Source organism: Acomys minous (genome assembly GCF_964271855.1).
Source record: "Acomys minous genome assembly, chromosome: 14".
NCBI lineage: Eukaryota > Metazoa > Chordata > Mammalia > Rodentia > Muridae > Acomys > Acomys minous.
In genome coordinates, this window is record NC_140496.1 from 25,045,747 (window position 1) to 25,059,522 (window position 13,776).

Sequence of the window (13,776 nt, forward strand, 5' to 3'; positions counted from 1 at the left end):
CAAGAAGCTGTAAGTTCCCATCTGTGGATGCCCAGAGCATGCTGCACTTATCAAGCCCCTTCTGCTGCTTACTGAGCACAAAAACCACAGAGCAGGATCAGCCACGTGCTTCTAATCATTGCTTATAGGCCATAGTAGAGCGTAGTCCTAAGAGCAGCTTCACAAACCTGCATTTTGACTCGCTTTTGCATTGATGCGGATGCTTAGTCATCGTTTGTTTTGATCAGCTCACTTCTCAACCATCTTTGCTGCATGCTTATAGCAAACACAGAAAGTATCTTTGCACATACAGGAGGAACAGGCACCACTTGCTCTGACAAGTGGCTCAGATGTTGGGGCTACTCCTCACAGCAGGAGTGGACTTGTTGACAACCTAGTCCAGTCCTGCTGTGTCCTTGCTGTGTGTTTGGGCACTCACTGCAAAGCCTCAATTTCTGTATCTGTAAAATGGGGTTGCATTATTACCTCCCCCATCTATCTTACTCGCCTTGATGGTAATGCTTCCCTTTAGTCCGTGTTCTATCTATAGGATTTCTGTGATCACAGTACACACAGACTTCGGTTTTAAGATGCTGAAACATGCACTGATGGAATGGAAAGGGGCTCCTTTACTATATTCGACACACACTTTCATTTACCCCTCCAACAACACGACATGGCTGGCTTTTATGCCTGTCCAGTTGAAAGTACAAAAGGCACTTTCAACCCAACCTGATTGAACTTACATTCTAGAAGAGGACCTCCACTAGAAATGACCCAGCACTTAGGGCTGCTTATTGCCCTTGCAGAATTAAAGCGTTCAGTTCCCATCACCCATGCCAGAAGAGCTGGAACCCTCTCCAACTCTACTTCTAAGGGTTGTGATGACCTCTACAAGTCTCTGCAAGCATTACCTCATGCCTGGTAACACACACACACACACACACACACACACACACACACAGAAGAGGATCCATCCACAGCAATCTATAAGCTAAGGCATTATTTTTAGAGGTCTGGAAAAGGAAGGACATGATTGTGTATAAACCAAATCTTCACATTTGGGTTCTTCTCAAGCTGTTGTTACTTCAGTTAGTCATCCATCCATCCATCTGTTTTTTGAGACAGGATTTCATGTTAAAGTCAAGGCTTTACACTGTCTTCTACCCTAGACTCCTGAGTGTATGAATTGCAGGCCTGCATATCTATGTTTGGCTTAATAGTCTTGGTTTTAGTATGTGTACATAGTGTTTTCCCCATTACACTTATAGCTGTAGCATTCAGGTGTTCTTGTTCCTGGTTTCTCTGTGTCTCTGAAGCAACATGTGCCATTTAATGCCTTTGCTTCTAAAAGCTTCAGTCCCATGGGTGGCCATGCATAGCAATGAAAGGGGATGCTAGAGCACAGGGTGGCTGCACTGGAGCGTGGCCCCAATGACTTCTAGAATTGTGACATGAAAGAAGAGCATCTCAGAGCAGGTAGGGTTTGGATGAGGCAAGGCTGGTTTCAGGAGAAGAAAAAGCAATGCATGATTCCAGTAGGGAGCACTGGGGTGTATGCAAAATGAGGGAATATGTAGCTTTTAGCATGAAAGCTTATGGAGAAGGAAAATGTGTAGAGTAAACCCTTACAGCACTCTCAGACCCAGAAGCATTGCTAAAAACTCAAATAACAGTTTAAAGCATTTATATTTATCCTTTTGTGTCCAAGGGACATGACATAGTTGGAAGAAAACCCTTTCCACAGAGCTCACAGCTCCTCATTCAGAAATGTTTCAGTTAACAGAATTCTAAATACTTAGGCAGTGCATCATCTTGTTGCTGTTGTAGTTTCTTCTGAAACTCTGTGATCTTTGCATGAAAGGTAGTTTGTATGGATCAGCCTGCAAGGAAGAGAGGAAGCGAGGCAAGATGAAGGCACTGAGATGCGTTCCATAGATTAAGTAATTAAAGTTTTACAGATAGTGCCAGCCACACGGTGCACTTTTAACATTATTAGCCTGGAGAGGCAGACAGAAGGAATACAAGCTTGGGCACTTGTCTGATAGATTCTGACCCTGCCTCTCTTGTTCTTGGCTGTGGCCCTCTGCAATAGTCTCATTCCATTGAATTGGGCAGGGGATGCCAACTGTGGTATCTCAGACACAAGAGAATGTATTACAGATGATTTGGGGGGGAGAAATGCCCTTTTCATAGTGTTTATTACATCTTAATAATCTATTTCTTATTAACATTCCATTCAGAAATGTGTTGATTGACAACAATGCATAATTACCTGGCACAGTGCTGAGTTGTGTGAATACAAGTAGACACTATTTTACTCAGATTCCCATCAGGTCATGCAGTTTGCATAAAGGTTTGGAAGCGCAATTTCATCTATATCAAACATAGAAGAACCAAATCAGTTTGTCTTGAAGCCAAATCCGCTATAGCTGCGATTTGTGAATCCAAATAAATTATGTGTTTCTGTGATATAATGGTGGAAGGGACAGGGTAGATAGACATCCCCATACCAAGAGGAAGAAATTACAAGAATGAAAGGAGTGGCATGTCCCAAGCAACTGTAACCCTAGCAAGGCGAACCAATAGTTATCAAGGCTCAAGAAAACTTGGCTTTATTGAGAAGGCTCCGCATTTTAGATCTATTGCAGCAAAGGCCCCTCTTCTGAGGTTCATGTACTGCCAGTTTATTGGTTACCCAGGGCTGGCTGTTATCAAGGTCCTGGGATATAAATGTGTGATTCATTGTTGGCACCATTTTTGCTGCCTGGCTCCAATGTGTATCATGGTTGCCCCATCAGTGGGAATGCCTCCACGAGTGAGCAGGAGAAGCCTAGGGCTGCCCCAGTCATTGGCATCTTGAGTATGTCACACCACAAGACAATTTTCATGTTCTTGTTGCTACCATCTCTCAAGCAAGGTGCTAGGAGCACATTGTAGAAGACTTAGAATTCATCTGAAGTCTTTCAGTGAAGAAATTTTTGTTTTGTTTTGTCCATTTTATTTTTATTTGGAGGTGTGATATTAAGAGCCTAGTATATAGAGCATGGAAAAGCAGATTTGAAACAAAAAAAATAGTACAATATATAAAATCAATGAAGATTCAGATTAAGGCCTCCCATGCAAGCTGAGCTGGTCACAGAAGGTGGACATTCTAGAGCCAAAGGACATTGAAGAACATCTGTAGGCTGCCAGTCAGCACCTTCCTTAGTTCAGTGCCTCGGCTTTCAAAGACGACAGCTGTTTAGGCACTCCATAGACTTCTCTTTCCATTCATTCAACTAATATATGAACATCTGCTCTGGGATAGAGAATGTGTTAGACACTTTACTAGCTACAAAGTTGAATCAGACAAATATCTAGGCAGAACACAGCTGTCTACACAGAAAACCTAGATTTTGTTGTAGTGAGGGGGAAATGCAAGCGGATGGGAGACTGGCAAGCATGCTCAACCCTGTGTTCTGCCCTTGTTGAATGTGGACCACAACAACCTTCACCACCGCTGTTCCTCAGTCTCCTCGAGTGGTACATCCCATGAGGACCTGTCAGCTCTGGAGAGCTTTCTCTTCCTCACTTTAGGAGGGAATACATGATTTTGAATCAGAGTACACATTACTAGGAATCTGTCTCTGAAAGCTCTCCCTCTACCCTGTGAGGATTAGCTTATTCCTAGAGCAAGAGGATGAGACATTCATAGCAGAAGCACTAGGACAGTATCCCAGATGCACCTCTGATAGCTATGCACTCAACTCATATGTGGTGACTCAAACTACGCTGGTGATTCTAACTCCACAAGGTTCTTCTGTTTTTCATACAATTATAATAGCTCATTTATACTTCCTCTGTATGCCTAGGCTATTGTCTATAAAAAAAAGCCTATCTTATGCAGCTGTCTATCCCCAACATAAAGTAAAGGGCCACTTTCCTAGTTTCTACTCCATCTCTATTACTAATGATGCTTCTTTTCTTTCTTTCTCTTTTCTTTCTTTTCCCCCTCCCAGAAATCACTGTGCTTTTGGCTCTGTGGCCCTGTGAAGACGTTCATTTCTGTTGCTATTTCTTGAGTGACCAATCAGATGGGTGGAGTATGTTATAGGAATTGGCAGCAAGTATCCAATGGGTGAAGAAGGTAAGATGGACCAGTCTTGTGAGGGGTTTACATGTTCCCGTATTTGTGGAGATGGGACTTATGTTTACCAGTTAGAGTCCTTGTGTCTGGCTCAATCTGGACATTCTCTAAATTCAAAGTAGAACTTTAGAGGGAGAGAAATCCCTGTCTACTTGGCTTTAGGAAGAACTGTCCAATGTCGTTTTGACTGTGCATACCTTACCTGTGTACCTGTTAGGTGTCACTCTGTTGGGGACAATTTTTTGACCAAATCTTATATGGAAGTAAGGAAAGAGACTAAAGATGATAAATCCTTGATGCGGACATTTCTCGCCAGACTGGTTAAGCTGATCCCTTCACTTCAATTTTGTCTCTTTCTTTCTCTTAAAATAAATTCTTAAAATAAAAGTAAGGTGTGTCACATTCTACAAGAAAATGAAATTACTAGGAGGCTGGAACATTTATATCTAAAAAACCAGGGAGCCTGCAATAATGAGCCTGGAGGTCTGATTTTAGTGCCAGGCTGAGCTCTGCTGGCCACTGACTGGATGATTGTAAGTCACCGAGTTCTTTCCTGAGACAGTACAGTAATAGGATCCTGAGTACCTGACGGGTTTTAAGGTTTTGAAATTTCCAAATCCATTTACCTTCTTCATTCTATCTTCTCAATGGTGACTGACACCATTTTCACAGGTCATTCATACCCTCAGTTACAAATCTGTGTTTCAGAGATGGTCTCACAGTGTAGCATGACAGGCCCTAACACTCACTCTGTAGACCAGGTTTGCCCTGAGCTCACAAAGATCCACCTCCCTCTGTCTTCCAAGTGCTGGGGTTGCAGGTGTGCACCACCACACCCAGCTTCCAGATAGAAAAATTAGTACGAATTCTTTTGCCATGACTTGTCAGTTTCCGGGATTCTACGTCTATCTATCCAAATACCTGTGTCCATTGTGTGTACTGAAGCACGTAATTCCAGGTGGTCCACGTGTACAGAACAAATGCATGTCGTGTATTTTCTTCTAAACTCTCACTATGTTCTGTATCCCAAAGTTCGATGAGAGTTCAACTGTTTATAGTCAGGCTAGAAACATAGGAGCGATCCCTGCATCTGTCAGGCCTGTATCCCTCCTGGTAACTGATTATGGTAGATTCCTATGCCTGCTAGTTTCAATTGTTCCTCAATTATTATTAGTTCATCTATTCCAACTGACACTATCCAATGCAAGGCAAATTCTCCTCTAACAATACTGGTCTTTTGGACTCCATGGCTATGTTTCCTCATCAGCTGTACAGTGTTCCATCTTTCACACACACACACCTTGAGAAATGTTTCTACATCCAGGTATTATGTTACTCTTATGGCTGGTTCCTTTTAAAGGCAGAGATATTAGTTATGAGTTTCTTAAGGGGCTTCCAGAATCCTTTAATAGGAAATCCACCCCTTTTACTGACCAGACTGACAGCTCAGCTGCTCTTTCTGCACACCCACCCTTTGGGAGATGGTCCCATGGGAGCTATCCATTAGGACACAGGCTCATTCTCCACAAACAATAATGAAAAACGCCTCTCTTCTTTTTATATCTTAGTTTGGACCTCATTATTTCCAAAAAGATTTATTTGCTTGATTGCTTGAATTTTTCATTCCCCACAATGTCCTAGACAATACTTCAGAGACCGAAGATCAAGCCACCTATAGTCATTTTCACATCCGGTCATAATTGTCAGTATATTAGCCACTTTTCTCATCAGTGTCAGCCAACAGCAACAACTCACAGGAGGAAAGATTTATCTCAGCTCATTGTTTCTGGAAACTGAGTCCACTGTAGTGGGAGGGGCAGTGTGTGGAGCAGTGGAGCAGGTCCATCACAACACAGACGTACGACAGATCTCTTTACACTGTGGCCAGACCAGAGCAGCAGCTCTGGACCAAACTAGAGGCATACACCTCCTGCAAGGCATGACCAAGCAACCAACTTCTGCCAGCTGGGCCACGGGTTCTCAAAACATCATCATTTCTTAAGGTAGTGCCATCTTCTGGACAGCAAGTGTTTGGACACGGACCCTGTGAGGGACATTTTATACTTGAAACACAGCAGTATACTTAATTGGCTACCTTCCCAGGTCCATGATTTTTAGGTCACAGTTCTTTTAGAGACTACCATGTTTCCAGTTTCTAGGACTCTGTCTGACCCAGAGTATGCGTGGGATAATTACTAGACAAATAAAATAAATAGAGACCTTTAGTGTATTTTTAACAGAATACAAAGGAAGGCACCTTCAGTACACACACACACACACACACACACACACACACACACACACACACACACATACACACACACACACACACACACGCCTGCATGTGAGCGTGCATGCGTGTGCGAGGGGAGGAGAGAGAGAGAGAGAGAGAGAGAGAGAGAGAGAGAGAGAGAGAGAGAGAGGGAACTAAGATCAGCTATCTGGCATTATATTCTTGCACCGTGTTGGAAGCATGCTGTCTTTAAAGATATCACTCCCCTAATCCTTGCTTTATGCTGAAGCTACTGTAAGTATTCAAAAATTTTAAATGAGAAAACTTGACCTTCAAGAAGATAAGTCATGTGGCAATGTGCTGCAATTTATGTCTTTTTAGTTTGTATTGGTGGAAGGTCTATAACTGTGTCTTTTACCAATCTCCTCTTCTGTCTTTCCTCAGAGTGGATCTGCTAAATTATGGGCAAAAACATTTCTTCTGCATAGGGTTGTTTCCTCAGCCCTCAGAAACTATTGTTGAAAAGACAGTCATCTAGCCACTCTGTGCAATATATAAATATTTGGAGATTTCCCAGGGTCTTTGAGTCTCTTATATTAATGAGAGTCTGTTTTGGGAGAGAATTTCCATTTGAGAAGTTTTCAAACTCCCCCCGTCCCACCCCCTCATGCTCTGGTTAACAGTTACTAGGAAAACAAAAACACAAGCAAAACCACGATGCATGAACATATCTGCAGTGGAAACAAAGCTGCACCTTCCTGCAAAACAGAGGCCTAATTAGGCAATTGCAATGCTGGGGTGGGCTGTTCAGGTGTTGGGAGTGTTCTGCCCTCCTTTGCTCTGATGCCTGGTTCTGCAGGTGACACGTATCCCCCTGTGGTTGTGCCTGTGAATGCTAATCATCCTGTTTCTGCCGAGATGGATAGGCCTCTTCATTTCACCAGCCCTCCGAATTCTTCAATAGCATGTGCTAGTGACATTTCCTATTTTCCTAGATAGTGGGGATGTAGAATGAGGTGCCAGCGAAATAGAGTCAAAAGTTAAATAAAAAGCACTTTGAGGAAATCTGTTAGCTTTATTTTCCACCTAGAAATTAAAAGCACCCTTTTCCTTGGGAACTTTGCATGGCTTTTATCCAAGGCAAGAAAACAAGATATTCCTCTGGTTCCAGAAAAATGACTGAGACCAAGAAGCCTGATACTCACAAATATCAATTTAAATTAAAAACAGCAACCACTACCACCTCAAGAAATCATGGCATAGGTAGAACAGACTCTTAGCCTCTTCAGGCCAGGTTTCTGATTTTAAGGAAAGTGCTCATGGGAGAAAATAGCTTGTTAACGATCATCTTCTAGATAGAACAAAGCCAGGTAAACCACAAGCTTCAAGCTTCAAGCTCCACTCAAGACTTCATTTGTAAATTTGGTGCCTCAGATGAATCTAGAAACCTGTTCATTTTTTTTTACACTGACTCCCACTACATAAGGATTTTTGAGTTTCTTGATTGCATCCCTGTGATTTGCCACAAACACAGGGAAGGATGAAAATGACATTTTCCTTCCTACTTACAGCCCAAGTAGATCTGTCTGATGTACTGAAATCTGAGTGGGTAGGGAACGGAGGAGAGACTTTCCTCACAGGGAGGAAGGCCCAGGTTCATAGCAATAAAACTTAGGGTAACTTCACAAGAAAGCCCTTGGAGCTCTCACTTCCACCGCTAGCCTATCTGTGGCTTAGATATTATTCTCACTTCACCAGAGGAATTCACCAGGTGGCTGTAGGGTAGATGTCAGCTCTGCAACCCTGCTGGGTGGTTAATAGGGCACTGGGGCCTGCAAATGAATGTCTTAGAGAAGTGAAAGGGAACCTTCCTTTGCAGAAGAGGCCTGCAAGCACACTCACACCCTGCTGGGTAACAATCAGCAGGGGCTTCTTCAGGTCAGAGGTCAGACATTAGTCTCCATTTGCATAGAAGTCAGTTCCAGAAAGCTGCTCGGAGGGCAGCTCACCTGTGCTGCCAAATCTACCAGGCTCTGAATTGTCGCTGACAGCTCTAAATGCTTGCAGCCTGCTGCTGTGTCCTCTGCGCCTGCTGGGGCTGTCTGAGAACGCACATTTCCTATTTCGGGATGGATGTAGGCCACCGTGGAGAAGGAGGCCAAGTATCTGTCTGGAGCCAGTGTCACTGGAATCATAAACAGACACTCCATTCACTTGTTGACTATATACTGCAGCCCCTCGCTGCAGTGTAATGTGCCACGTGTAATGTGACAGCTACTCCTTGATTTAAGGAACGGTTTGCATGATGATCTTATGGGCTAGGAGAAGTAAACATCTTATCACTGCATGAACTCCAGCCTAAAAGGACAAGCTTACATCAAGGAGCAGATGCTTTGTCTTGCTTTATTTAACTCACATCACACAAAAGGGCTATTTTTTAATAGTAACTGGCTGATGTTTATTGGATATTGTTACGTCAGGCTCTTGTCTTTCACGATTTGCAGTTATACTGTTTGATGCTGTCTAAACTTTGACTCTTGTGTTAGGTGCTTTGGTAGATGAGGGTACTGAGCTTCACAGTAGCCTGCAGAGGGCCACATGGTCGACAATGGTAAGGATGGTTCTTTGGCCCTGTGCATGTCAATTTGCCATCAATTTGCCTCTTACAAGTCTTTTGTATCTTAACTGTTAGTCTCAGTCAATGTGGTGGAAGGGAGTTAGAGGATATTTCTTGCAATTATTTTACTATAGTCGTGTTTCAAAATTCCATAGGAATTTAAAAGTTACATGGTGGGTTCCAGCACCAACAGGGTTCTGGGGTGTCATTCTTCATCAACCTTCTTTCACAGATGAAATGTATTTCATACCTTGAGCCATGTTCTGAAACTTCAGTAAAATTCAAATGTTTACATATGACTATGACAAGTAGAAAGTTGAACTTGTCCCTTTAAAGAGCCCTACCCTGCATTCAGCTTGCGATGTGAGGCTGACTGACACACAACTTGGACACAGGCACATGTATTAACACTCCACGCACAGAAGAGATAACTCTGCTAGGTGAAATCAGAAGAGACTTCAGCTAGAGAGCGAACCACTGGGTTTAGCTTTTTGAGCATAGGTAAGATTGACCAAGAGAAGACAAGGGAAGTTTAGCTACAGAAGTTCAGCCACCTTTGGCCAGGACTAAAATATGTTATAAATTGTTTGTGTACAAACAAATAACATGGTTGAATAAAGGTGACTTAAAATTAAAATGGAAAAGTTGGCACTCAGAAATTTTTTTTTGAGCCTTAATTTCCATCGCCGTAGGCAACCACTATGTTTGGTTTAGTACATAACTATCCAAAGAATTTCTAAGCAGTTATAGTGCTTTCCATGTACATAAACATTTATGTTCTTGGTGACACCCCACTGTACTCTTTTGGACACTGCCCTACATTACAATAAAAATAAAAAAGTTCCGTTTTCCTCTTTCTTGTGCTTGCTTAGGCTAAAACACTTCTGTTTGTTTTTAAAACATTACAAACCTAAAGAAGTATGTAAAAGGACACTACAAGAAATCCTCATGAACCTTTACTTAGATCCTCTGAATTTTGAAAGTAATTTGGATTTATTCTATGCAATGGTTTAATGAATTATCACCCCAGGTCAGGTTATACCTTGTATGCCACTCAATCAGAAATGCAAATAAGTTTCCTGTCCCCATGCTCTTATTGTAGAGAAACAACCTTGATGATCTGGGAGCTAAATGTATATTTCTTGACCTGCCGGAAGTAGCTGATACAATCTGAGAATACAGATGGACAGAGCTGGGGCACCATCTTTGAATACCTTGACCTCTGGGGAAGAATTTGACCCTGACTTAATTGCTCATCAAGGGCAACTGTTTGAGGACAGGAGAGCATGCTCCTTATGTTTGTCTTGTATGCTCAGTGGTCCAGGGAAGCAACAGACAGTTCAACTGAAATCCAATCTCTTCATTTCCGACAACCAGCCCTTTAGATGGCATTATCTCTTCTGTTCCGCTTGTCAGAGTCAACAAGGCATCTCAAAGGCTGGTGTAGAATTCTCCCGCTCTCTTTGAAAGATTAAAGCACTTCAGCATTGCTCAAGTTATCTGTGCACTTCCTCTGTGTATTACATAGCAAAGTGTAGTGTGCATGCAAAGTGAGAGGAACTTTGAATACTGGGGTAGGCAGGAAGTAACCTAGAAAACCAATATGATAGGGTTTTGTAGCCCAGTGGTCGGAACATAAAAGCATTGTTCTCAGGTCCTCATTCATTCTTTGTCTCAGCAAACAAGTCCCCAATGCTGTCAGGGCACACACTCTTTCATGATCTTAGCCAAGACACAGTTTACTTTTTTTTCAAGCTTGGTTCTCTCAGGAGATGAAGGTGAGACAAAGAGAAATATTGCAGTTGAAAAAGCAATTGAATCTGAGCACAGTGGGGGTGAGATTTCAAGGAATAATTTCCTAGACACTCAGTAACTAACTCTTTTATATACTGGACACACAGGTAATGCCTGCTTACAGAAGCTAAACTTACATAAAACGCCTGCCAGTCAGCTCATGGTATTGCCTATAATTAAGGAACTCATACACCTAAGCAAGCATCTGTTGCCCATTTCTGAGTTTTGCTGTTTCCTTAGGGCGGGCCTTATAAACATGTCAATGGTCCCTACATAGTTTCAGAAGAAAATCAAGCCTTTGCTCATCTGCCCTCCCTGGTATCACATGGTTCCTAAGACAAAAAATTATCTTTCCCTCTAGAGGCTACTAACCCAGATTATCCTTTGCCCTTTGGAGAGCTCAGAGCTCAAGGCAAGGAGAGAAGAAAGGACAAAGAAAGAAAGGTAACAAGCCATTTTAAATCTACCACCACTTCTTTGTGTCTGTGGAGGATCCAGAAGGTTAAAGTAAGACACCTGGCAGATGCCTCCATTTGGAAGCTTTACAGAAAATTTGAAGGGGCCAGTAAGTTCATCCTTCTGAGAGACTCCGAATTTTAGTAGCTGAGCACCACGCCAAATGCTGTTAGGTTGCCGTAGTAACGGTTCCTACACTTTTTATTTCACAGAAAAGGCATTTAAAAATATTGGTCACATACATGCAAAAGCTAGTGAATAAGCGCCTATCTGAGTGAACATTGGGCAGGTTTTCCCAGCATCATAGTTTACCCATTGCAGATATCATGATGAACCTCTTGAGACTTTTAACAACATTTTCCAATACACACTTAATAAATGAGCTCAGGCACATGCCTAGGGAGTAGATTGCTTTTCTAGTATGCACTGGGCCCTGGGTTCAGTCCCTAGCTCTACTATTTCCCCTGAAAAGATTGAAGGGTATTCAGAAAGATTGACATTGATTGTCTTGAATCATGTGCAATATTCTTGAGCAATGAAAGACAAAAGCTTTCTGCTTGTATGGTTTCACTCTCTGCAAGGCTTGAGGCTGGACCACTTGCCCTGCACAAGCATTCACACTGCTATAGCAATCAACCCTTTGCTTACACAGTGCTGGCTAGGATGGTGCTCAAGGTCATAAGAATGAGGTCAAGACCATGGTTTTCTCCTTGGTGCACCTCCGCTGAGCTTTAATGTAGTTTTTATGGTACACATTTGTGTCTAGGAGCTTCAGTTTGAGGCCTAAGCTTGAGAAGCTTGCACTCTTTCACAAAATAAAATCCCAGATCATTGCCTGGTATAGTAGACTGATATGAGCCATATACACACTCTCTCTCATCACCAGAAGCCCCATCCATCCTACCTTGTGACTCTTCACCCACAACCCATTGCTGGTTGTCCCTGAACCTCTATGATGCTTGCACACCCATGGCCTTCTCTGAATCCTTTTGTCTAGATTTGAGCATGAAATCCTCTCTTCTCTATAAGAATTGCAGATCCTGTGAGAAAGCCAACCGTGTCTTACCCCTCCCTGTTCATAGAGACCTAGGTCCCTCAGAATCTCTATAAATCCTTTCCCTTCATGTCCCCCATTTACTCACAAAAAATAATGAAATTATATTTTACAACAATTTTGGAAGAAAATGACTATAAATTTCTACTTTAGAAGTTAATATTTCTGTACTTTCTTTGCCCTTAGATGCCCACTGTAAGTATCTACTGACAATACCCTTGCGCTAAAGACACCATATTCTTTGGCTGAAAGGCATAGAGAAATCATTATCAACCTAGCTTGGAAAATTTCTATCTGCTAGCTAGTATTCATAGTTCGAGAAAATGCTATCCAGGGTTCTTGAGGCGATAAGACATAACGTTCTACGCAGTGCTGGAACCTAGGGCTGTTGGGGTATATGATCTCCAAGCTCCTCTGCACAGTGAAGAGCATTTGGTGACATGCAGTTACCAATTAAGGAGAATCATTCTTTACTAACGATACGGACATAGGTAGGCTTCCCGTTTGTCAGTGGATGGACCTGGCTCCACACCATCCATATATGGACAGCACTAACTAGACATAGTGAGGTATCTACAAGCAAGCAACAAACAAAAACTATGTGTGTACTACGTTGTAAAATAATAAATAATAATTTTTTTTTATTTTTCCCTCTGACTTAAAAAAAAATAAGAACCTTACTGTAGCTTTCTACATGGACCGTGCCCCCCAGCACTATGCTTACTGTGCCTACCGGGGAAGTCAGTGCTGCTGCTCCTCTGTTAATTCACAGGCATTTATTTAGCTTCTAGTCTGCAAGGTTTGGGACAAAATCCTTTGGGCTTTTAAAGTCATTACTTTTGTTGAAGTATGGGTTAAGTGTTCATGCTTTCTTGGTGAACAGTTTCAGCAGGAATGAGACACGATCCCTAACTACCAAACTTTCCGGTGCTGTGGGCTTTGATAGACTAACCTTTAGGATAATGGTTTCGAACCTATTTTTTAAAGGGACAGGTTTCGTTGTTCACGCTAACTTCGTGGCCCTTGAAAGTTTGCATTACACTTCCTGTAAACATTCCACTCTGATCACTTAAATTGACAGTATCCATTTGACTTCATCCCATTACATGGAAGAGCAAACTGAAGCAGAGAGAGGTTAATCAGAACCTAAAAACAGCTGTTCTCACACACAGCTCAACACGATATGTAATATACAACGACGGCAGAAACCTATTATTTATATTCTACCCACAGAACAACAGTGGTGTTTCTCCCAAACCAGAGAGCAGCTAAGCCTAATTTAGGCAGAAATTATTCCATTTTCCTTTGACTATTTTGTCAGTACCAAGATCTTTGAGAAAAAAAACTGAAGGAACCAAGTGAGTAGACTTTCTTATAAACCAAGTAGCAGATGAGTTACATTTTATTGCTGGAACAAATACCTTGAGATATGTCAATTAAGTGGATGGTAATTTTATCTTGGCCCTCAGATTCATAGTCCCTTGGCTACCTCCATAGCTTTACACCTGTTGGGA

The 13,776-nt window shown here is 42.2% G+C and overlaps 1 protein-coding gene across 7 annotated transcripts in view; it reads left to right on the top strand.

Moving 5' to 3' along the window:
• CDH11 (cadherin 11) overlaps window positions 1-13,776 on the top strand; it is a 157,613-nt gene that overhangs the window by 63,387 nt on the left and 80,450 nt on the right. For 3 of the 7 annotated variants that reach the window (XM_084755261.1, XM_084755260.1, XM_084755262.1), the window contains exon 2: window positions 3,981-4,108. The exons of the other annotated variants lie outside the window; for them this stretch is intronic. The gene's annotated coding sequence lies outside the window, so the exon portion shown is untranslated. The remainder of the gene's footprint in view (window positions 1-3,980; window positions 4,109-13,776) is intronic. 7 annotated transcript variants of the gene reach the window in all.